We start from the raw sequence: 22,737 nt of genomic DNA, 5'->3' as shown, positions 1-22,737 counted from the left end.
TAGTTAAATGTTTTATATTCCTTGTGCTTCCCCTTTTTTGCTTCCCCTATGTATAACTAGGAACTTTTAACAATTTGTTTTGACCACATTGGTATTTTGTTTTCTTGTGTTTTAGGAAGCGTATTATTTTTGTTATTTTATTTCTATTTTTCTGCCAATATCTTGACTTGAGGCAATATTTTATTTGACTGTTTTGATGTGGCTTGGTACTTAGGTTACACGTTTTTGGAAAAGGGCATTACGTCTATAACCATATTATTTATTTCATTTCGCATTGTATTATTTTGATATATATAATTGTATTTTTTTACATAGTATTTTGCTTTGGTAGTACGTGTATTCGTGTATTATAGCTACGTTTGATGTTGTACTTCTAACCGCATTTTAGTATAACGGCTTTTATGAGATATTTTAGTTTTCCATCACACCTGGAGCACCAAATACTAACTCAGCAATAGAGAGACATCCTCTACAGAAGGCTGCACGCCTGCAATTAGTGCATTGCTAAAGAGAAGTTGTCTCCTATTTGCTCTGAGTGAGCTCTTAAAATAAAAAAGAGCCAATCGTGTCGGCTACCAGTCGAAAAAAGCTTTTGTACCATTGATTCTGGGAGTGAAGGGTCAACATACGCCATGCTAAAGAAAGCCAGAAATATTCAATGTCGCTGTGAGAAGGGGGAGATTTATGTCAAAAATCAAACGTACTTCGCAATTTCAAAACCGGTCAAACATATATTTTGTGTTAACTTACACAAATGCCGATTAACTCGAAAAATAAGCCATCATTAGATTCATAACTCAAATATATATATTTCAAAGGGGATAAAGCATTAAGTGAGACGATTGTATTTTCTCCAAAACGCCCTTGCTCTGTTACCCTATGACATCCGTAAAGTGAAGCCCTTCAAAATGGCCTTTATTTTCGTCACAGTGGGCGGGTCTTGTTTGGAGAGGCGGGCCTGTCCGCCTTCTATGTCCATACCCTGGGGAATGCTTCAACTGGTCCCGCCTCCTACCTTCAATGAAAGTTGAACTAGTCAGGAGCCGGCTCTGATCAGCGACTGCGCCACTGGGGGAGCTGGGGCCCACGGGAGGTGTTGTAGTGTCCTTACCCGGTAGGTGAGTGTGAGGATGCGGCTAATTGGAATAGCTGCTGTGGGGAGTTGCGTTATGGACTGCACGAACTGATTGACATGACAGTGAGAGCACCTGCCGTAGCCGGTACTTTACCAACAGTTCTTGGCCGTAGAGGCGGCGTTGGGAAATGTCGGATGCAAGGCACGGAGATAGTGGGGCGTGATGGCACTTAGTGTGCGCACATCTGTATTGTCATGTGTATGGTCAGGCTGTCCGAGCTGGCACATACCTTGGGTGCACCTGCTTCTATAGTGATTTTCAGCACTAGTTTGCGTGCACTTTATTGGTATCCTTAACATTCTGATTCCGCCTTTCTTTCGTGCTTCCTCTTATTTTCGCAGGCTCCCCGCCTTTATTTTTTATTTATTTTTCGTGCCTCTGTTACCTTCACTCTCCCCGTGCTCTTTCCCTGTGCTGTCATTTGCTGTTTGTTGTCTATTACTTTTACGTGTTGTGTTCTAATTTTTTATTTCCCTTGTTTTCTTTCCTCCGGCGGTGCCTTTTATTCTACAATCTGCGTTCCCTGTCCGTGCGTTACAGATCCCTTCTTCCATCTATCCCACGCAGACACTCTCATTCGTATTAAATCTCCTTGCTTTACTTTCAAATCCTTATTATATGCTGTATCCCCTTGCGTCTCCTTAAGATTTTGAGTTCTTTTCGTCTACATTCTTTAATTTCCGCCTTCTCGGTTTCTTTCCTTTTTTACTGTAAGAGTACCAAGGATAATTATCATTGACGGGTGTCTCACTGCACAGTTCCCTAATATCTTTAGACGTTCGGTGTAGGATTTCACGTGCATCCAAGTAGTCGTGGTTTCACTATAATAATTAGCTTTGTAATACGGATTGTAACATCCACTACTGCTATGATGCAAGAGAAAGTGTCCTATGTTCAGATGTATTGTACCGTTTGTCATCGACAAGTGTTATAAGATGGAAATCATTTAAGAACGGCATTTAGTCTTTGGAGTTGGGTAACAATAGACGCGCTGTTAAATGAGGCTGCGAGCCAGTTCCTCAGAGCACTCTGTATATTAGTTATTTTATTTTTAGATTGAATCAGAAGAACACGTTACAAACTCAGCCCAAAGATCTAACAGACAAAACGCCACTTCCGCAACTGCTATGGAAAATGTTGAAATGCAGTATCCAGGCGGAGCAGACAGCCATCAGCTGTCAATGTATCAGCCATGTGGCGGCCTCATTTTGTCAATAAATTTGTATCAATAATGTATCTTGTTATACACTCTATGATTGTGTCGACTTGTTTTTTTTTTTTCTTGTGAGTCAACAAGGTTTTTGTCACGTTTCATACTTCAAAGAATTTCATGTTAAACTAATAACACTTGTTATAATTAATCTTGTGTAACAACTTATTTGCATGAGGATTTGCTCACAGAAACTATATTTATGTTACATTTTTGTAGTCTGGATTCAAGATTTTGAGGTATTTTTTTTAAAGTACCACAAATTTAAATCTTCGTTCACAGTGGCGCGTTCTTTCTAAAATTATGCTTAATTACACAAGTACAGATTATTGGAATTGGCAATCAAATTGCTTATACAACCAGTATTCTTAATATGTTGTTACTTCTGGCCGAAGTACACAGCCTTCCTACAAGTTGATGGTTCATTCGATATTACTTTAAATCTCTCAAGCACATACATAAGTACACTTATTTATCTGATTTGCCAGGGTTTCCCAAAATAATATTCCAATATCTTAATAAATCAAGCTTGCATTTTAACCACCCTGTTTGACCCCCCCTCCTAATTTAGAGTTATACAGTGCTATAAATGGACATCTAGAAGTGCAAGTACTCTCTATTTAGAGTACCTGTTTGCTCCGGAGATGTGCAGGTACTCCCCTATTAAACGTAGTGCAGCTGTGCTGAGAAGTGCAAGTACTCTCCCTTTGACATTAAAGAAGTACCGGGCAGTACCTGCCCATTTAAGCACTGGAGTTATACCATATTTTTTTTCAATCCGGAAGGACCCGTTATAAGTTTGCAGTACAAAAAAGAGATCCATATGATGTCACACTAGTAAAAGAAAGTTAATTAGACTGCAAATACATGCAAAAATATTTTGAATTAACCCTTATTTGCTCATCTTCGTTCTGATGGCGTTGCTGTATATGTCCTTTGAAGGATCTACCTCTTGAGTTCCACTGTTATTCTTGAATTAATACATCTGACGTAATGCTTCATAGTTTGGACACAAAACATGACCTGTGCGGTGACCCAACAGTACTGCACCGTATGTTGTCTGCCCATGTCCCCTCTACCTTAAATGCAGTAGTTCAGTTTTGTCTATTTCAGATCATTATAACTTGGTTCAATAGGAAGAGTTGAGTGTGTTTCACAATATTGGCTGGCATATTCACTGTTCACTACTCTGCTGTTTATAATACACATTTGTTATGCTTTGCTGGGTTCTTATAGGAGTTTTTAATCTTGCAGTACCTAAAAGAAATGTCTAGAATGCAGGCAATTTGAGAATGGTACAAAACCAACAAGTTAATTGTAGAAATAACTACAGTCAAGTATGATTTCAATGATCTAACTGGGGTTGAACGCTCAATCATAAGACTAGGGATGGATTGGTTAGTAAGTAGAACTAAATACATTTTTGCATGTTAGCAAGCACTTTGGTGTTTATATCCATTAACCTAGTCGGTCTTTCACAGTTAACCATTATCTCACTATGATGTGCATAATCTTAGGTACGTGGTATTTTTTATGAGTATAAAAGTCTAGTATTTTTACTTGGTACTCTGTTAGAATATCCCAGATATAATTTCTTTGAGTTATCATTTATTGATAACCATAATCTATATAGTTTTCTATGAGTATTGAGACCACACATAACTGTGTTGAGTGTTTAGCCACAGTATCTTCAGTTCTCTTATTTTTTTCCTACTTTCCTTATCTTATGTCAGGTTTAATTTGATTAATACTCAAACATTTTATGTCACTGATATTGGCTTGTTGAAATGCATAAATGTAGGGTACTTGACTTCCTTATTCTTAAGTGCCCTGCTGTGCTCTTTCCCTCTTTTGATTAATTTACTGATGGTAGAGCCAACATATTGAACTCCATAAATACATTTTATCTTATAAGTGCAGATAGTTGTATTTCAATTTATAAAGGATGTTCTTGAAATCCATTTACATCATTTTTGATACATTCCTTTAATCTGTCAATCAGATTAACAACATACACATTTATTACCTTTGTAATCCTTTGACTAAATTTGAAAATTCTCTCCCCCCATCTTTTAGTGTGTTCTTAAGGTATTTGAAAGTGTCTCTTGGACCAAGCGATTGTTTCAAGGATATTGCTTTATGTAATACTATCAGTGGTCTGTCAGTAAGCAGGTTGCAACCTCTGAATAACAAACAGTTGATGTACAATGCTATTTGTTTCTGCCTAAATCCCCAAATCTTCAAGCATCATTTATATTTCAAATAGCATATTTGTTCACACTATTTCTTAGATAATATTCAGACAGGGCTAGTAATACATAAGGTCACAATATGTTAATTTGTCGCCTCAATATTACAAAATCTAAAATTAGTATTTAATGAAAGCATATTGCATTATTGAGACAAGCCTAAGATAGGGATCTGTCTTAAATTATGTCTTGTAAAATCTTGCCTTATTATTGGCAATAGTGTATCAGGCAAATTATGGTCCCTCTTCTGTTCAGCAAATATTTTATCAATGGAAGAAATTCCTCTAACCTTTTGAGCAAATCAAGATAATACTGGCGTATATCTTTACATTTGAGCTATGAATTCAGTTGGATCGATAATACAGTCATGGTAAGAAACAGACTTTGTCTTCAACATTTTTAATTTAAACAGGAAGCCTACCCTGCTAATCAAGTGGACTAGCTCTCTTTTATTCAGCTTGCTAGAAAGTAAAACTTGACCCCCACAGCAGCTCAGCAGTTTGATCACTTTGGGTAATTCTTACTCAGACCGTTTCCTGTTGGGAGTAACTGTAAATGTGGGGTATGCACATGCCAGGCTCCATTTTATGATTGCTGTCAATATGATAATCCTGATAGACACATAAATCTGTTGTTATGGTTAGTGGCCAGAAGGGTTGAAGCTAGAAGATCTCCAATATGTTTGAAACATTTATACTGTTTTTTTTTTTTTTCTGTTCCATTTGGAGCTTACTTTCCATTACTTATGGCGATAAGTCTGCTTAACAAGTGTTGCGAATCTTTCAATAAGGATAAAAGTGATCAAGTTATCTACTTAAGGAATTAGGGCAATTTAACCATATCTGTCTCTTGCCTAAAGGGCACGTCCCAGGAATGCATGGACCTTACAGCTAGTGGAACACTCAGTAGTAAATTTTGCTTCTTTTTCTGGTTTTTATTTTGGTCGGGATTAGTCTCAACCTTTTAAGTGAGAATTGTTTAACAACAAGGCCCCAATCAGTAGCAAAGTGCTGCACCTTGTCAATGGGTTATTCTTGTAGGTTCTACTGCAGTTAAAAATAAGTCCAGGAGCCTTATTTTTCAGAAGAGGTTGTTACACATACCCTCAAAATTCTCCATTGCGACACTGGTTGAAAAAACTTATTTTATTTAGTACTTACCCTGCCATATATCTTCGGCTTTTGTGTAAGTAGTTCATACTCTTTGATGTAGGTATAACTTTTATTGGTCCCATCTCAGCACGTTCTTAGAAACAGTCACGAAGGTATCGAACATGTCCTGACTTGTAATTAATGCAATCAGTTTAATATAACCTCCAGAAGCCAATATGTGCCTGGCATTTGTATCAGTACCAAAGGAAGTCTCTCGTATGTATTTCTCTTATGTTAAAATACTCTCATCCACCTAATACCCATCCAACTTGTTTGGTAAAATATTTCTTTGCATACAGAATTCTCTGAATCCATTATGGAAAACTGCTCATGGAACTTTAAAATTACGTACCTTGTTAAAAAAAACAATCCATTTTGAATCTCATCTCTCTTTATGATCACATCCACTTTTCTTTGTGGGGAGATTTTGCATGAACATTTTTAGCTGGCAGGCATGGCTTCATGTAGGAGTGGTCTGGTGTCAACGCTGAGCCAATTTTTAGTGATAAAGCCTGCCAGAAACTAGTAGCTGGAAATGCAGTTCTTGCTCAATTATGTTGTGTTAATGCAGGGTTGGAGAGCTTCTGAGTCTTCACTGGTGTGATGCTAATTGTTCAAGTGAGGTTGTTGTGATTGAAGGGAATTGGAGGTAGAGTCAATCACTGAGACAAGCAGACCGAGGAGTCACAATACAGCGTTTGGAGGGGAGGAGGTGAGTGAAGATGGGCATTTGGGGTTAGAAGGGTGAGTATTTGAGAATGAAAGATATTTTTTCGACTAGCCAAACTTGCTTTTTAAAGGGGAAACAATTGTGTGCATTAAATAGTATTTACCCAACCATATTCACAAAAAAGCCTCCCATTTCAAAGACTGTTCTAACCAGGAGTTCATAAAGCAATATCATTCTTGAAGATGTGATACAGATCTCACCTGCATTCTTCATTTGTATCACAAAAGACATTCATGTACCTAGAAGAGCGTTACATGTTGGTTTTGTGATGCTGAAATAAATCTACCCTAACTTAGATATTTCTCATCATAAGTCAGTCACTGTCTATTATAAATAATAATATGTTCCAGTTGGTATGATAGATAACCTTTTGTTCACACCACGAAGATCACATTCCACAAAGCGTGATGTTATCATGGCATGAGCCACCTACTGGAACCCCTTCAAAATATTGTCCTATTTCTTGTCATAGTGAACTAGTGTCTCCACTACTGTAACATCATCTATCCTGCAGTACTGAAAACTGACTGCTACAAGATCTAACACGCCCAAACCTAGCTGGCTCCCTCTGCCTGTATTGACAGGCTCATGTTAGTTCTCCATCTCTGCTTGAAGATCATGTCTCAGTTACCCTTCATAGAGAGCACCATCATTACTGTGCAGAGCAATACAGGGCTTTGCTTTACATTGCCTTTTAAGACTTTCGAGTCCTGTTGTCCAGCCAGAAGCTTGTTCACCTAGGAGATACTCGCTGTCTGCCCAACTGCATACAGAAGCTTTGGGGCAGAGTATGCATGTCAGAGCTCTAGATTGTGGAAAGCTTTTCCAGAACACTTCAGTATTGAATGACTGTCTCAAATTCAGCAGTCTACGAAAAACCCTTTTCTGTTAAGTGTATGAGATAATGACCATCTGTGTTCGCTCCTCCTGTTTCTTGGAATGCTCTAGGGTTTCATTCCTAAAACAGACCTCAATCTAGAGGCCAATGGCGAGTAGCCGCTGTACACACCTCTGTTTGCCATCATAATCTCCATTTGCAGATATGCACACCTGCCAATTCTTACTTGAAACTGTGCTCTTCCAGTTCTATAACATCCTTACTCCATCACCTTAAAGTGCTCTTAGGCAGCCAATTTAGCTGCGTATACTTGTAATAATATATATGGGATAAAGCACGCCTGCCGTACATTATAAGGATAGTGCAAGTCACTGAGGAGTTTCTGTAAAAGATTCTGGAACTCCAAAGGGGCTTGCATTAACCTTATAATGTATGGCAGAGGATAATTTATTATTTATAATAATACAGGGACACATCATGACCCACAACCTGCGTAAATCCTTGATGTGTTGCTCTTCTATATGAAAGAAATAGAATGTTTGCAAAAATTAAAATTAGAAATTCTATTGCAAAGTTACACTCCTAAATCAGTTAGATATTTGTTGCAATAAATAATAGAAACAGTTTTATTCAAGGCAGATTGAAAGAAATGCTGCAATTCAGAACATGTAGAAACATGCACACAAATTCTGTTTTTCTTATAATTATCAAAAGTGTGCAGAAAAAAAAAATGTTACCATAAATATCTTCTGTCTGCTTATCACTGTTCATCTCGGAAAACAGAGCAGAAAAAGAAAATCCAGGTTTTGTTGTTGTTTTTAGGTCATGCCTACTAGACACTGCATGCACTGTCAGTTGCGAGATATAGAGTGGGGTTAGGAAGAACATACAGGAGCTTGGAGCCAGTCCATTACTTATAATTAGATACCTGCTTCATATTTGTGTCCCAGCTTGTCTAATCTTGTTTGTCTCTCCCAAGGAGCAAAGGCACTTTACTATCTCTTGATTGGCTTGCATCTTTGCTTCCACTGCTTGCTTTTCAAGCACTACTTTCTTTTGGGTGTCTCCATCGTGTACCCATCTCCACCCACACCTTGTATTCTGTGTCGCTCTTGTGCTTCTTTTTACCTGTTTGTCATCCCCCCGCCCCCCCCAACCAATTGCTCGTAGACAATGTTGCCTACCTTTCAGGCACCTGTGGTCCAATTAGCCATGTTTCCGCTTTTCCTCTAACACTTTGCTGGTAAATTGTGTCTTGTTTTTCCAAGTCTCTCTGTGTGAGCAGGAGTGAGCATTTTTCTATTATAGACTAGGCTTTGACAAGCTCATCATGTTGTTTTCTTGCCAGAGAGCCATTTTTTAGGCTGAGCGTAAGCGTACAATCTCTTGTATACGTTTTCTGTGGGCTTCCAGCTATTTAATTTGTGAGTTTCAGTGTCATTTGAAAATCTTTGCTTGCTAGTGGTCATTCATGCCTCTTTGTCCTCCCTTTTCTTTTTTTTTTTAAAACTTTGTCTCCTGCTCCTGTCCAGGGAAGCTTCCCTTTTCTTTGCAGAGCATTCCTACTCTGAGCTTAGCTGTAAACAAGGCCATAAATCAGGCTGTTATCTTGGTCACAATTAGTGTTTGTGGGCACTCTGCATCCCCTCTCAGCTGCCTGGCTCCCGCCTTTCCTTGGCTTGGATTTTCTTTACCAAGAGTGCCTGCCTGTGTGCTGAGAGCAAGATCAGAGGATCGCTTGTAATTTCTTATAGCCTCGGCACCCAGCTCTACTAGGGTCCGCAATACTTAGAGACAGTGCCCACTTCTGCTCCATACTAGGATCTCACTCGTAGCTCCATCAGTGCACCACAGTTCACACACTCCATGCCTTCAGCTGTGTCACTGCCAGAAGCCCGCACATGTTGTCTGCCAGAGCACCTCAATTCTCGAAGTCAGTACACTCTACTGCTCCAGTATTGGGACCGCGGGTGCAACTCCATCAGTGCACTACAGTTCACACACTCCAAGCCCTCAGCTGTGCCAGTGTCAGGAACACCACACATGCTGTCGGAGCATCTCAGTTCTTGCAGTCAGTACACTTGCCTGCTCCAGTACTGTGAATTTGGGCACAGCTCCATTGGAACACCTCCGTTCTACCCCAGCGAGGTTCCTTCCTTTCCTATACTGGGAACCCGATCACATACAGTTCCATTACAGCAGCTCAATTCTAATATTCAGTCTCACTGCCAAGTCAATACTGGACCCAAAAGAGCAAAACACAGCTCAGCCAGTGCACCTCGAGTCTAACATCCAACACCCCTGTTGATTGGAACCACCACAGCTCTGCCAGAATCCACCAATTCTAACATTCAGTGCACATTTCTTCTCAGTACTAAGGGTCACACACGTCCTTCAGGGCTCCTCGCTTCTGTGTTCAGAGGCAATGCCACTCCCATACTGGTCCCCACGCACAGCTTCACCAGGGCACCTCCAGGCTAACACTCAGCAATACTGGCACGCCAATACTAGGTTCCACACATAGCTCCATTAACATAACTCACTTCTGACCTTGTGTGCCCGTTACTTTTCCAGTAGTGCAGCCCATATACAACTCTCTCAGTACACCTCAACTCTAACCTGCAGAGCCCCAATCTATTCTTAGCTGCCATCTTTATTTGGGAGGGTCTTTTTCACCTATCTCACTCCATTTTTTCCTTTATTCTGTTTGCTCTCAATGTTTTCTTTCTCCCCCACTTTTCTCTTTCTAAGTCTTAAATTCCACATGTTAACAGCTTCACTCTTTTTTTCAACTGTTTGTTTCTATTCCTCTCCCTTTTTTTTTATTTCCCTCTTCCTTTTGCTACCTCCACTTTCAAACTCGCAAAAATTTGGTTATTTCTTTCCATTTTTTTTTCTTCATCAGGCGTTCATTCTTCACTATATTTTTCTCTTCCCTTCATTCTTTTTTGGTCTTTATTTGCTCTTTCCTTTGACGCAGTATGTCTCTTCGCTTTTTTTTTTTTTTTAAAGATCTTCCTTCCTAACTTTCTCTGGGGTTTTTCTTATCTTTATATGTCAATTCACATTTTACTATAAATTTCTCTTCTTCCCGTCTGTATGTAGAAGCCACAAGTTACTTGTCGGGACCCGAAGTGTCAAAGTGGTTTTCTCATTCTGTGTCTGTGACAAATGTGTCAGTACATACATGCCCTGGTTCCTTCGCTGCTCATTTCTCTCACCATCTCTCTTTTTCTATATTGTTCATTTTTCTCTTTCATTTCTCACTTTTCATTATTTTTCTTTTTTCTTTCATTTGCTAGCTTCCTTCCCTTTTTCTTTTGTCTCACATGTTTGCTCTATTTCTTCTCTTATTGTGGTCTCATTTTCTCTTTCTTTCCTTTCTTTTATTTCTTTGCGACTCCCTTTTCTTTCTTTCTTTTTGCCAGTTGTATTCCTTTCACTTCTCGTTTTCTGCCTCATCCGCTTTCTCTCCTGAGGCCTAGTTATCAGTGGAGCAACAGGTGCAGTGGCACCGGGGCCCTGAGACCTATGGACCTCACTCAACTCTAATTACTGCTGTATTTTCGTACCAAAATTGTAGTCAACCATTGTCCTCTCCATCTTTACTCCCATCCCCCTCTTTCCTTTCACCTCCAATCCGTCCCAAATGATATATTTGTTATGGTGTTAAGAGCATTACACTCTAATGCCAAAAGTTAATTTCTGATAAAGGTTTATATGATAATTCTATATGTTTTAAGATAGAGGACGAAGGTAAATGGAAGTGCTTTAGTTAAATGCTGGGCCAAAGGAATTGTATGGCAGGAAAAGACGCAATTATGAGGCAGGGTTGACCAATTTATGTGGCAAGAAAAGTCTAGTTATGAATTTAAATGCCAACAGATCTAACTCAAGAAAATCCAAGACTTATTGCATTGCAAATGCTTTTTACATTTTTTGGGCTCAATACCAGTGTCACGATTGGGGGAAAAAAGTATAGTAAATGAATGCGCCTGGTAAATGCCAGTACCTTGGTACGGTATTTACTGGGTGCAGTAAATATCTCCATTCTTAAATTTTCCTTGCTAAAATGAGGAATTGCACATAGAATTAGCTGATATATATATATATTTTATTTTGTGCAGAATTTCACAGTTCTCAGAATTTATCCCATGTTTCACCTTGTAAATTTCTGTACTTTTTTTTTAAAGTCTAACCTTCTGTAATTCACTAAGAGAATGTTGGGATAGTACAGTAACACCTCCATATCTTAGTACCATACCCTACCAGAAGCCTTTGCTACATCCCACTTACAAGAGTAACTACCACATAATTAGTCTTTTTTCTTTTTCTTTCTTTCTTTCTTTTTATTTTATTTTGAATTGTATTCATAATATTTGCAACATTGCTTAATCAGTCTCATCCAGGAGCTGCAAAAAAGGCAACTTGTCACTTTGTGTATAGGATGCCTCCAACTTCCTCCCAACAATACGTGCTTTTAATGAAATAATGGCAGTAGTTTTGCCTCACCTTAAGTGTTGCCAGGGAGGTAGAGTCACCATGGTTTGAGGCTAGTTTGCTGTTCTGACTTTCCCACGGGAGCCATTCAGGACAGAGAACATAATTTCCACCATTTGCCAGCCGCCGAGGACACAGTGGCATACCTTACCCTTCTCCTTTCAGAGTGTAATTCCTACCATTTTCCTTTCTTCTGCTTCATTCTCGGGCCGTGCTTTGGAAAGTCCCTAATGGTTGAACCCTTGCCCCTCTTAGCTCAAATTACTCACAATCCTGCCACTATATCTAATCAAACTCCTCTCATCCCTCACATTCACATCATGCCAATTGCTTACATCGCTGTAAAGCAAGTATTCTCATTCCTAACCCACTCATCACTACTTGCAAGTCAACAGCGTTAACATGTGATGCTCATCAACCCTTGTTAATTTAATCAGCCTGTTACATTACTGACATAGTGTACGCTCCCCTCATTCAGGCCTTAGACTACACCATGTTAGACAGGCATTTTCAATGCAAGGGGTCTCGCATTTGTTCGAGTTAGAGCTATTCGCGTTGTAAAGCACAAAAAAAACGCAGCGCGATCGCGCTATGTAAAATACAGCGCGACGCGCTGCATGGAAAATAAACAGGTAAATTAGTCTGGACTCCAGGCTGAAAACATCAAGCCTCGTATGTTTTTGGTACTTTACCGGTGCTCTGTAGGTGGGCTAAACACTGGGAAAGGCATAACGTGTGCATGCCTTTCACAAATGAAAGCAAGCGGATTTTAAAAGGCAAGCCCACAAACCAATGTAAGTGACTGATGTGGCATGGGTGTGGTTTCAAGCCCAAAGAGAGATTACAGAATGGACGGAGCACTTTATGTTTGCCCATAAAACAAGCATTTGCAAATCACTAGGGTCTCGCATTTGTCAGAGTTACAGCTGTTCATAGTTGTAAACTCCCAACCAGATTTTTCTTGCATTAAAAGAAAAAAAACAGCGTGATTGCGTTGCTTCAGTTCACACGTAATAAACCTATGGGCAAAAGTGGAATTAACTGTGTAACAAGGTCGATAGTATGCGAAGCGCTCGACTTCTGTCCAGCGATATCGCGCTGTGAAAATAGAGAAAACGTAGTCCACAAACGCAGCGAGCCTCGCATATTTTCTGTACTTGGTCGCTGCGCTCGAGGAGGGATAACCACTGGAAAAGGCATGATGTATGCGTGCCTTCCATTAATCGAAAGAAGCAGATTCTAACAGGCAAGCCAACTTGCCAATGAAAGACACTGACGTGACGTCGATGGGGCTCCGAGCCCTTTTCTAATACCTAAAGCGTCTCGCTAACGATACGCATGCGCGAGCACATGCGACGCAGGCTCGACCCTAAAAAAAAAAAAGGATAGGTGCTGCTTTGAAAAAAGAAAAAAAAAGTTTCCCATTTGGGAAGACGTTTAGAGGAGCAGGCAGTGTCTCTTAGACGACCGGCTGCTCTACCTAAGGCCACCTAATATAATCCTCAAAGGGAAAGGTATCTCTTCCAGACAGCTTTCCCTTTATGAATCAGTTACTTCTCCCTTAGGGGTGGCTGGAACCAGTGGTTTACAACTGCAATCATACTTAAGCGGGGATGTGAAAGAGAAGTCCTAAGGTACCACACAGCTCCTTTTACTAGTGTGGAAGTTTTTTCTGACTTGCGTGAAAAGTTTAGGATATGGCCAAACACTGTTTTGCAGCAAACTCTGTAATTTTGCGAAGTAGCTGGTTTTGTGACTGTAAAATTGTTAAGTACATCAGACCCCTTAGTGCTGGAGCAGTGTGGAAACAACAGGTGTCAAATTAGCCTTCGACATCAGAAAAGCCTTTTAAACATGGTCATTAAATATTTGCTGTATTTCAGCCTAAATTTACTTCCTGACAAAGTCTAAAATAAAGAGTAGTAAGAACTATAAACCTGTTCTCTACACTTGTGGTAAATTCATTTTTTAATCCATTCTTCAGGACAGACTGGTGCATTTAGCTAACCCTTGACACAATTGCTACATCATGCATTGATCAGTTAATTATTAAATGCATTCATGGCAAATCGATTAATTCACCATAGTTCTCTCTCCTGGATTGTGTTTTAGTTGCTGCTCTTAATTTTCATTGGTGGATTTATCAAGGATTTCTTAAACTTGCAAAGTAAGAGAGATGGGGATCTTTCATGGCTCAAGGAGTCTTAGCTGTTGGCCTGCACTAATCTATTGCAGCACTATTCCATTGATGCACACTATTTCACAAACATTTGAGACTATTTTTGACTTTCAGTTTTTGTAATTAGACCCAGTGGAGTCATTTAGTAAATGAGATTTGGGGCCTCTAGAAGGCTCACGCTGTTGTGGAAGGCCCTTTTTTTAACTCAGAATCCAGGAAGAAGGTGTGTTGTGTCAGTCATTAATCCCCTCTTTCACCCTTCCTCTTTTAGTTTTTTTGTATCAAAGTTTATAAGATTTGATTCCATACATATACCGATAACACACAGATCATTGTGAAAATTGACACCCGTACTCCAACAGTCCCCACGCCCCCTTCACAAAAGCCTGGAGTAAAGAGAGCTGGCATCTGCTCAGGTTGGGGAAAGCTTAACACTTGTGTTTGTCTTGAACACCAAATTAATAGGATTTTAATTTTTTTAAATCTTATCCTCCCTTCTCAGCCACATTCCTCTCTGCTGTTAATGAGGAACAGTGCTTTAAAACCTAAAGTGAAAAATACGGATATAATCAACTTGTGATTCCCATATTTTTAATCTGCAAAAGATCATCAACTGTTTATTCATCCTGTCAAACACCTATTTAGTTGCGAATTGTCAACCTTTGCTGAATTTCATAGGACTACGCAAACATAGTCTTCAGCGAATGCAGAACACTACAATTCGTATGTCAGCAGGACTTTCCAATTTTGATAATGTCTCCATGATATAGAGGTGCTTGCTCCAACTGATAAAAATTGGATCATAGACTGTTTTATAGGAAGGCTTCGAAAAATTCTTGTTCTGTTTAGATTCAGATGTGCTTAGTAGTTTTTTCCTCCTTCAGGGTTTGTTTTTCAGCACCAAGAAGCCGATCAGGAAGTAATTCATGCTCTGCATTAAATCACATAAAAAAATTCAACATGAAAACAGAGTACCAAAAACGAATTGAAAATACTAAGGCTAAAACATTTATACCACCAGTATTGCCTTGTCTTAAAAATTGCTATATATAAACTTGTCTGTAGCATTTCAGAACATGATTGTCCCTCTGCAAATGTTTTACACCTTCCCAAAAGGGGGAATTTGGACTGAACTGCTAGAGTAAGTAAAAAACGATACATTATATCACCAATATAGCTCCATGGCAAATGTCGAGGCCTTGTTCCTATTTTTGAGTTTGCTCCACGAAACATTGAATGTATAATTGGTGAGAATTTGTGTACTAACTTATGAGCCCAAGAGCTTTTTGTCTGGTATCTCAGTTTCCCTATCTTTGTAGGAATATGTGAGGGGACAATAAAAGGCAAGCATGTTGAGTATCATGAAATGCCTCAAAAAGCCTAAGTGTAATGCCACCCTGGATTTTAGTTGTTACATTGTTATACAGAGACTTGTTTTTTATTTTATAGTTTATTGCTGTTGGTATGGCCTTACAGAAATGTTCACCTTCATACCCTCCGCTCAAAGAATTTGTTGCAGACAAGTGTGTGTGTTTCTGTTAATTTTTTTTTTATTTTATTTTTTTAACTTTTTTTTCAACATTGTTGAAGGCAAAACACACACAGTATACTGAAAATACAAACAGGAAAAGCTAATTCAGAGAAAATAATTTGAATTCTAGCCCATCTTATATAACTGTGCAACCCATTGTATACCCACATCCTGCCACGCACCAACCACATTACCCTTAAATATTTTGTGTAGGGTTGTGTTGCCGCACAGTTGTGCATACTCATTACATTCTGGCATAACCCTCTATTGCCCAGTGTCCCTTTATACGTGCAGGGTACTGTTTTTAAAATTGACTTTGTTATAGTATTGTGATACATTTCACCTCAGCACAAATGCCCTCTGGGAATTTGCAAGTAATTGAGTTATTGGTTAAGTAGAATCGAAACATCGCTCAAGCAACAACCGCAGTCCTTGTCAGGGTGAACAACAAAAGTCACTAAATTTGACCCTCTGGTAACTTGCCATAAAAGCAGTCCGGATTAGCTAAAGCAGTCAGGCTTAACTTGGAGGCAGTGTTTAAAGTATTTACGCCCCACACAAATGGTAATAAAGTGAAAAAAACAAGAAAAATCCTAAACAAATTTAGAACTATAGCATAAATTGTAACAAATAAAATGATATATTAGCAACAAAAATTCAGTCAGTAGAACAGGAGGTACTGAATTTTAAAGATCTCAGTGACAATAGTGCCATGAAGCAGAAAGCACCTGTTAGAAATTGGGTCTCTCGTTGGCAGAGGTATGCACCCTGTCCAAGTAAGGACCACAATCCTAGTCCAGTGAAGTCTGGCACTCTCTAAATTGACTTGTGCTCACCCTCTGGTAGCTTGGTACAGAGCAGTCCGGCTTAATTCAAGGGGCAATGTGTAAAGTATTTGTGAAACTCTTAAATTACAGCATCACAGTGAACACCACAAAAAGACTCCATCAGTTTAGAAACATAGATAATTTTTATCTGAGTAAAATAAGATGAAAACAACAAAAATCCAATAAGTATATCCTGAGACATGCAGTTTTAAAGATTTGAGTGAAAATAGCACATGACCAAAGTTGGCACTTTTCACTTTTATCTGGTGGTGCCAGACCGGGACATAGTCAGGAGTTTAGGCCGACTGTAATGGAGTACTTAACAGATGCAGAGACCCACTTAGGCTGCTGAGCACAGTACCTTAAATCCTGGTGTGCTGTGGTTCTAGTGAGGACCACAGAGGGCAAAGCACATTGGGCCCACTTCCAAGGGTCCAGGACTTGGGTGGTACCACTTGGCAGGGCATACTCGGAGATGGCAGAGTCCAGGTGCAGGAGCAGGTTGGTTGGAAGTCTTGTATGCCTCTGAGATGTCAGAAAACAGGAGGCCAGTCAGCTGGCCCTTGGAGTCTCTCTGGGTCCTTGGTTGTAGAGATGCAGGTCCAGTCCTTCTCACTCCCAGGCAGGAGGGCATCGGACACAGCAGATTGGCAGTCCTTTAAGCAGCACAGCATTCCTTCTTCCTGGCAGAGTATCCGCAGGTCCAGAAGTGTACTGAAGTGGTGGTGTCTGAGAACTAGTATTTATACTTTGGTGCCCTGGTTATGGGAAGTTGGAGACACTTCCAGAGGCATGCCTTTGAAGTGTACAGATGCCCTCCCTTTAAGCGGTCTGGAGTGACATTGCAGGGTATTGTGGGTGGACAGGATAATGCCTTTTCAGGTGTAAGTGGGGCAGTGCTGAGCTCCACCCTCCCATCAAGCCAGTTAATGGCCCATTAAGACTCCAAGTCACATCTAACCTCCCACTGTGTGTGGCTGTCTAGAGGGAATTCACAAGGCCCAACTGTCACACCTCAGATGTGTATTGGAGACAGGCAGCAGGCACACAGGGCTAAGAGCAGGTAAAAGCCAACTTTTTAAAAGGGGCTTTTTTAAACTTGTAATAATAAATAAATTCAACATTACTACTAAAGTGGATTTATAATTGCAATTGCATAGGCACTAAACGTGACAGCTCTACCTTTTTTCCAATCGGGAATTGCACTTAATAAATGTATTCAAGAAATCCCATTGTTCTCCTATGAAAGGGGTAAGCTTTACAGTAGTGAAAAAAATTAATTTGGGAGTTGTTCACTTCCGGGACATGTAAAACCAACGTGTACATATCCTACCTATTACTTCCACTCCACCCTGCCCTATGGGCTACCTAAGGCCTACCGTAGGGTTGTCGTATTTGTAATAAAAGGGGAGTTTAGGGCTTGGCAAGGGGTTTAAATTACCAAGTCAACGTGCCAGTGAAAGTGCACATACAGGCTCTGCAGTGGCAGGCCTGAGACATGTTTAAAGGACTACTTAAGTGAGTGGCACAGTCAGTGCTGCAGGCCCACTAGTAGCATTTAATCTACAGGCCCTTTGGCACATGTAGTGCACTTTACTATGGACTTAAAAGTAAATTAAATTTGTGAATTGTAGATTAGCCAATGTTTCCATGCTTTACAGAAGGAGCACATGCACGTCCGTGCTGGTTAGCAGTGGTAAAGTGCCCACTGTCCTAAAGCCAACAAAAACAAATTCAGCAAAATTGAGGCAAAGCAGGAACAAAGTTTGGCCGAAGACCACGATAAGTCTGTGTGGTCTAACAGCGCCACTTGTGGTTGTGCTATACCGGGGCAAAGTCAAAAGATCAAGCTAACCGCAATGGAGCGTGGGTCGTATACAGTGACAAGGTTAGTCCTGATTAAGTGTTACCTTCTCAGGTCTGGTGGGAAGAGTTACCTTCATGTTGGTGGAGGACACAAGGGAGATTTTGTCGTAAAGAGCAGGTCAAACGTTATGGATGTTCATCGCTGTCTGGAAGCAATGCACATTCTCCAACAGCAGAGACATTCACAGTCCTCTAAAACTGGGCACTGGAATAAAGGCACAATGGGTTTGGTCATAAAAACTCAAATTTTCTAAAAGTGGCATTTTCAACAATTGTAACTCAAAACCCAACCTCGCCATTAAGGAGGATTTTAAGTTACAGTTAATGTGAGTATAAACGGCATTTCTCTGTCTGTGCTCAAACTGAAGTTAGTACTTATAAAGTGTAATAAAGTAACCCAGTATTAGCCTATGTGAAAGATAGCCCTATGACAGTGAAAAAACACTTAAGGAGTTTTTCATTGTCTGGACATATAAAACCAAAAAACAAGCCCTACTTTTTACATACCATGCACTCTGTCCTAGAAGTAGTTAAGGCTTAACTTAAGCTTGACTTATCAGTTTTAAAAAGGAGGTTTGGACCTGATAAACAGTTGATTTTGTCAGGTCGAAATGGCAGTTTAAAACTGCAATACAGGCTGCAGTGGCAGACATGAGACATAAAAAGGTTACATTAGTGGGTGGCACAATGAGTGCAGCAGCCCACTATTAGTGTTTAATTTACAGGACCAAGGTACATGTAGTACCATATACTAGGGACTTCAAAGTAAATTAAATGTACCAATCACGTGTAGGCCAATTACACCATGTTTTAGGGAGAGAGTACAAGCATGGTACCGATTGTTAGCAGGGGGGGAAAGTGTACAGAGTCCTAAAAGCCTGCAAAAACAAGTTCATCAATGGAAGGCAGAGGAAAGCATAAATCTGGAGTGACCCTGCAGGAAGGTCCAGGTCCAACAGGACCTTTAAACACCAGATGAACGAGCCCAAACACTCGAGTTGCTGATTATCAACAATATATGACTATCTGAAATTGCCCAGAAATATAATTTGAATGATATATGTAACTGCACATTGCTATTGTTCTTGGCTCCAAAGAAAGCTAGAGATCCCAAAATTCTGACCACTAAAAAATTGCAAAGGTGTATGTAAGAGTTTGGAGAGAAATTTAGTCAAAGCTGTTTTACTGACATTGAATATATAGCCAACCACCTCAGGAAATTCAGTTACAAGGTTAATCCAGAGATCTCCTGATCCAGTCACTTAGTTGTGTCTTGTCAGCACTAAGTGTATAGTTGGATCGTTGCCCGACTTATTTTACAAATGTTTGTTCGCCAGAAAGATGTAAGAGGGTGTGTGTAGATGATGATATGTTCTATGTAATTGTTTAATATAATGGGTTGGGTCTGTGGCTCAAGTTTGTTTGTGCTATCAATGGGGCCAGGTGTAAAGCAAACAATAAGGGAAGCAGCAGTCATGTTGCCAGTTTTTACATGAAAATAACAAAGATCTAGCCATCATGCAAATTTTATGATGTAATTTTTATTATTTGGGCTGATAAGACACTAAACAAATCAAGGTATGGAATTGATAGCCTCATCCACAAAGATGGTCAAACACTGAGCTCGAGAGTAGTTATTTGGACAGTGGTACAGCTTCCTAATAAAAAAATATAGTTGCATGATTAATACAATCTGGTGCTCCCATCTGAGGCGCAAACCTGTGGTGGGATTCTGAAACAAGGCTGTGGATTGTTGGTGCTAATTGGCAAGCCATTTCTTAGCAAATATTTTTAATACCCTATTTAAGAGAGAGATTGATGCTTAGTATCCCTACTACTGTTTCCCTTTTCAGGAAAAAGTGTTGTCTCTGTATAACAAGAATCTGGTAAAGGCCTTTTCTGATGGACACTGTTACGTCAAACAGAAGAGGGGCAGTCTTATCCCTATAGGTTTTATAAAGTTCAAATGGGAAGCCTGCTAGTCCAGTTTCTTTAGTGCTGGCTAAGGCTTTAACCCCTTGCGGGGCCACCTACGTAATGGTTACGTCCGTGGCTGTGCCTCTCATGCGCCACGGACGTAACCATTACGACCAATTACCGGCCATTGGCGCCCCCCCCCCAATCCCCTCGGGCCCACCCCCCAGGTCAGGGCTTGAAGGGGAATCACTTCTTCTTCCACCTGGCCCCCTCCCCTCCTCCCCCCCCCCCCCAATGTAATTAGGCCGATCTGCCTCTTGGAGGTGGGCGGGTGGGGGGGGGGGGCAGAAACCTCTAGACACCAGGGATAGATAGATATATAATTGTTTTTTTTATTTTTTTTATTTACTTTATGGTTTTATGTATGGGGAGTGACCCCTTAGGCAAGGGTCGTTCCCCTGGGGGCAAATTGTATTGAGGACATTTCTGCCCCCCTTGGGGGCAGATCAGCCTATTTTTGTTAGGCCAATCTGCCCCCAAGGGGGTCAGAAACCACTAGATACCAGGGATTGGTGTGTGTGTGTGTGTGTGTGTGTGTGTGTGTGTATATGTATGTGTGTGTGTTTTGTTTGGGGGGTCTGCCCCTTGGGCAAGGGTCGCTACCCATGGGGGTACATTACTGTTGCCCATATCAGCCCCCCTTTGGGGCTGATCGGCCTATTTTTGGAAGGCCCCACTGCCCCCAAGGGGGCAAGAAGCCCACCAGAGACCAGGGAATATTTTTTTTTTCAAAATAAGAGGGTGGGTTTATGGCTATACCCCCCCACCCCAAATAAAAGGGGCCAAAGTTGTTTTGCCCACCAGTGGGCAGATAGGGCAATTACCCCCGACCCACACCCCGGGGGGATGGGCAGAAAGTCTACTAGATGACATGGAATAAAAAAAAATAGTTGTGTTGTGGCTAATCAAATCAAATCATTAACATTTATAAAGCGCGCTACTCACCCGTGCGGGTCTCAAGGCGCTAGGGGGGAAAGGGGGGGTTATCGCTGCTCGAACAGCCAAGTCTTTAGGAGTCTCCGGAAAGCGGAGTGGTCCTGGGTGGTCCTGAGGCTGGTGGGGAGGGAGTTCCAGGTCTTGGCCGCCAGGAAGGAGAAAGATCTCCCACCCGCCGTGGAGCGGCGGGTGCGAGGGACGGCAGCAAGTGCGAGGCCAGCGGAGCGGAGGGGGCGGGTGGGGACGTAGAAGCTGAGGCGTCTGTTGAGGTATTCCGGTCCCTTGTTGTGGAGGGCTTTGTGTGCGTGGGTGAGAAGACGGAAGGTGATCCTTTTGCTGACTGGGAGCCAATGCAGCAGGGGGGTAACAGTCTTTCAGCTCTCCTGCTGCACACTAAAACATCTTATCCCAAGGCAAGCAAGAGGACATTTGATTGTTTTGGTTTTACATTTGGGCCATGAGAGTTTGGTAACTCTCAAAATCGTTCCACTTGGAATGGTGAGAGCTGCACTTTTTTGACTTGTGGATTTTTCTAAGTTTTTCTACATCCCAAAGACTTAGACACCTCTGAAAACGAAACATCTGGTTGATTCCAGGGTGTTGTGCTTTACATGCACCCTGCACCATTTTCTTACCCACAATGCCCTGCAAACCAACTTTGCTGGAAATCACACATTTTTCCTACATTTTTGTGATGGAACCTTCCGGAATCTGCAGGAATCCACAAAATTCCTACCACCCAACATTGTCTCATCTATACCGATTAATATTCTGCTGCACTTGTCAGCCTAAAAATGTTTTTTTTTTTTCTTTCTTCAAACTGCCCTTCTGGACCCGCTTTGGTTCCCCCTCGATTTCGACTTTTTTGGCTCTTCCCTGTCACAGGCGCTTGGCCCACCTACACAAGTGAGGTATCATTTTTACCAGGAGACTGAGAGGAACGTTGGGTGGTGAGAAATTTGTCCCGGTGCAGTGATCCCACACAGAAATGTTGGGAAAAAGTGATTTTTTATTTTTTTTTATTTTATTTTTTTAGCTAAATTTGAGGTTCACTGAGGATTCTGGGTAAGAAAACATTCAGGGATCCATGCAAGTCACACCTCCCTGGACTCCTTCAGGTGGTCTGGTTTTCAGATATGTCTGGGTTTGGGAGGTTTCCCTAGATGGCTGCTGAGCGCAGGGCCAAAAACGCAGGACCAAACCCCCCCCCCAAAAAAAACTAGGTAGTTTTGTATTTGATAATTTTGATGTGCCCAGATAGTGTTTTGGGGCATTTCCTTTCGTGAGCACTAGGCCTAACCACACAAGTGAGGTACCATTTTTATCGGGAGATTTAGGGGAACGCTGGGTGGCTCCTCTCAGATTCCAGAACTTTCTGTCACCAAAATGAGAGGGAAAAGTTTTTTTTTTTGGCCAAATTTTGAGGTTTGCAAAGGATTCTGGGTAACAGAACCTGGTCAGAGCCCCACAAGTCACCCCATCTTGGATTCCCCTAGGTGTCTAGTTTTCATAAATGCGCCAGGTTTTGTAGGTTTCTCTATGTGCCGGCTGAGCTATGCACTTTGCAAAAACATGTCAGATTTCAATGTAAAAATGTGATATGTCCA

The 22,737-nt window shown here is 40.9% G+C and overlaps 1 protein-coding gene across 4 annotated transcripts in view; it reads left to right on the top strand.

The window, feature by feature from the left end:
- Window positions 1-996: 996 nt before the first annotated feature.
- PIK3CB (phosphatidylinositol-4,5-bisphosphate 3-kinase catalytic subunit beta) overlaps window positions 997-22,737 on the top strand; it is a 1,042,661-nt gene continuing 1,020,920 nt past the window's right edge. The window contains exon 1 of one of the 4 annotated variants that reach the window (XM_069213799.1): window positions 997-1,118. The gene's annotated coding sequence lies outside the window, so the exon portion shown is untranslated. The remainder of the gene's footprint in view (window positions 1,119-22,737) is intronic. The other 3 variants (XM_069213795.1, XM_069213796.1, XM_069213797.1) reach the window with 3 other exon arrangements.

Source organism: Pleurodeles waltl, chromosome 11, assembly GCF_031143425.1.
Source record: "Pleurodeles waltl isolate 20211129_DDA chromosome 11, aPleWal1.hap1.20221129, whole genome shotgun sequence".
Lineage (NCBI taxonomy): Eukaryota > Metazoa > Chordata > Amphibia > Caudata > Salamandridae > Pleurodeles > Pleurodeles waltl.
This window is presented reverse-complemented; position numbering and strand designations above follow the sequence as displayed.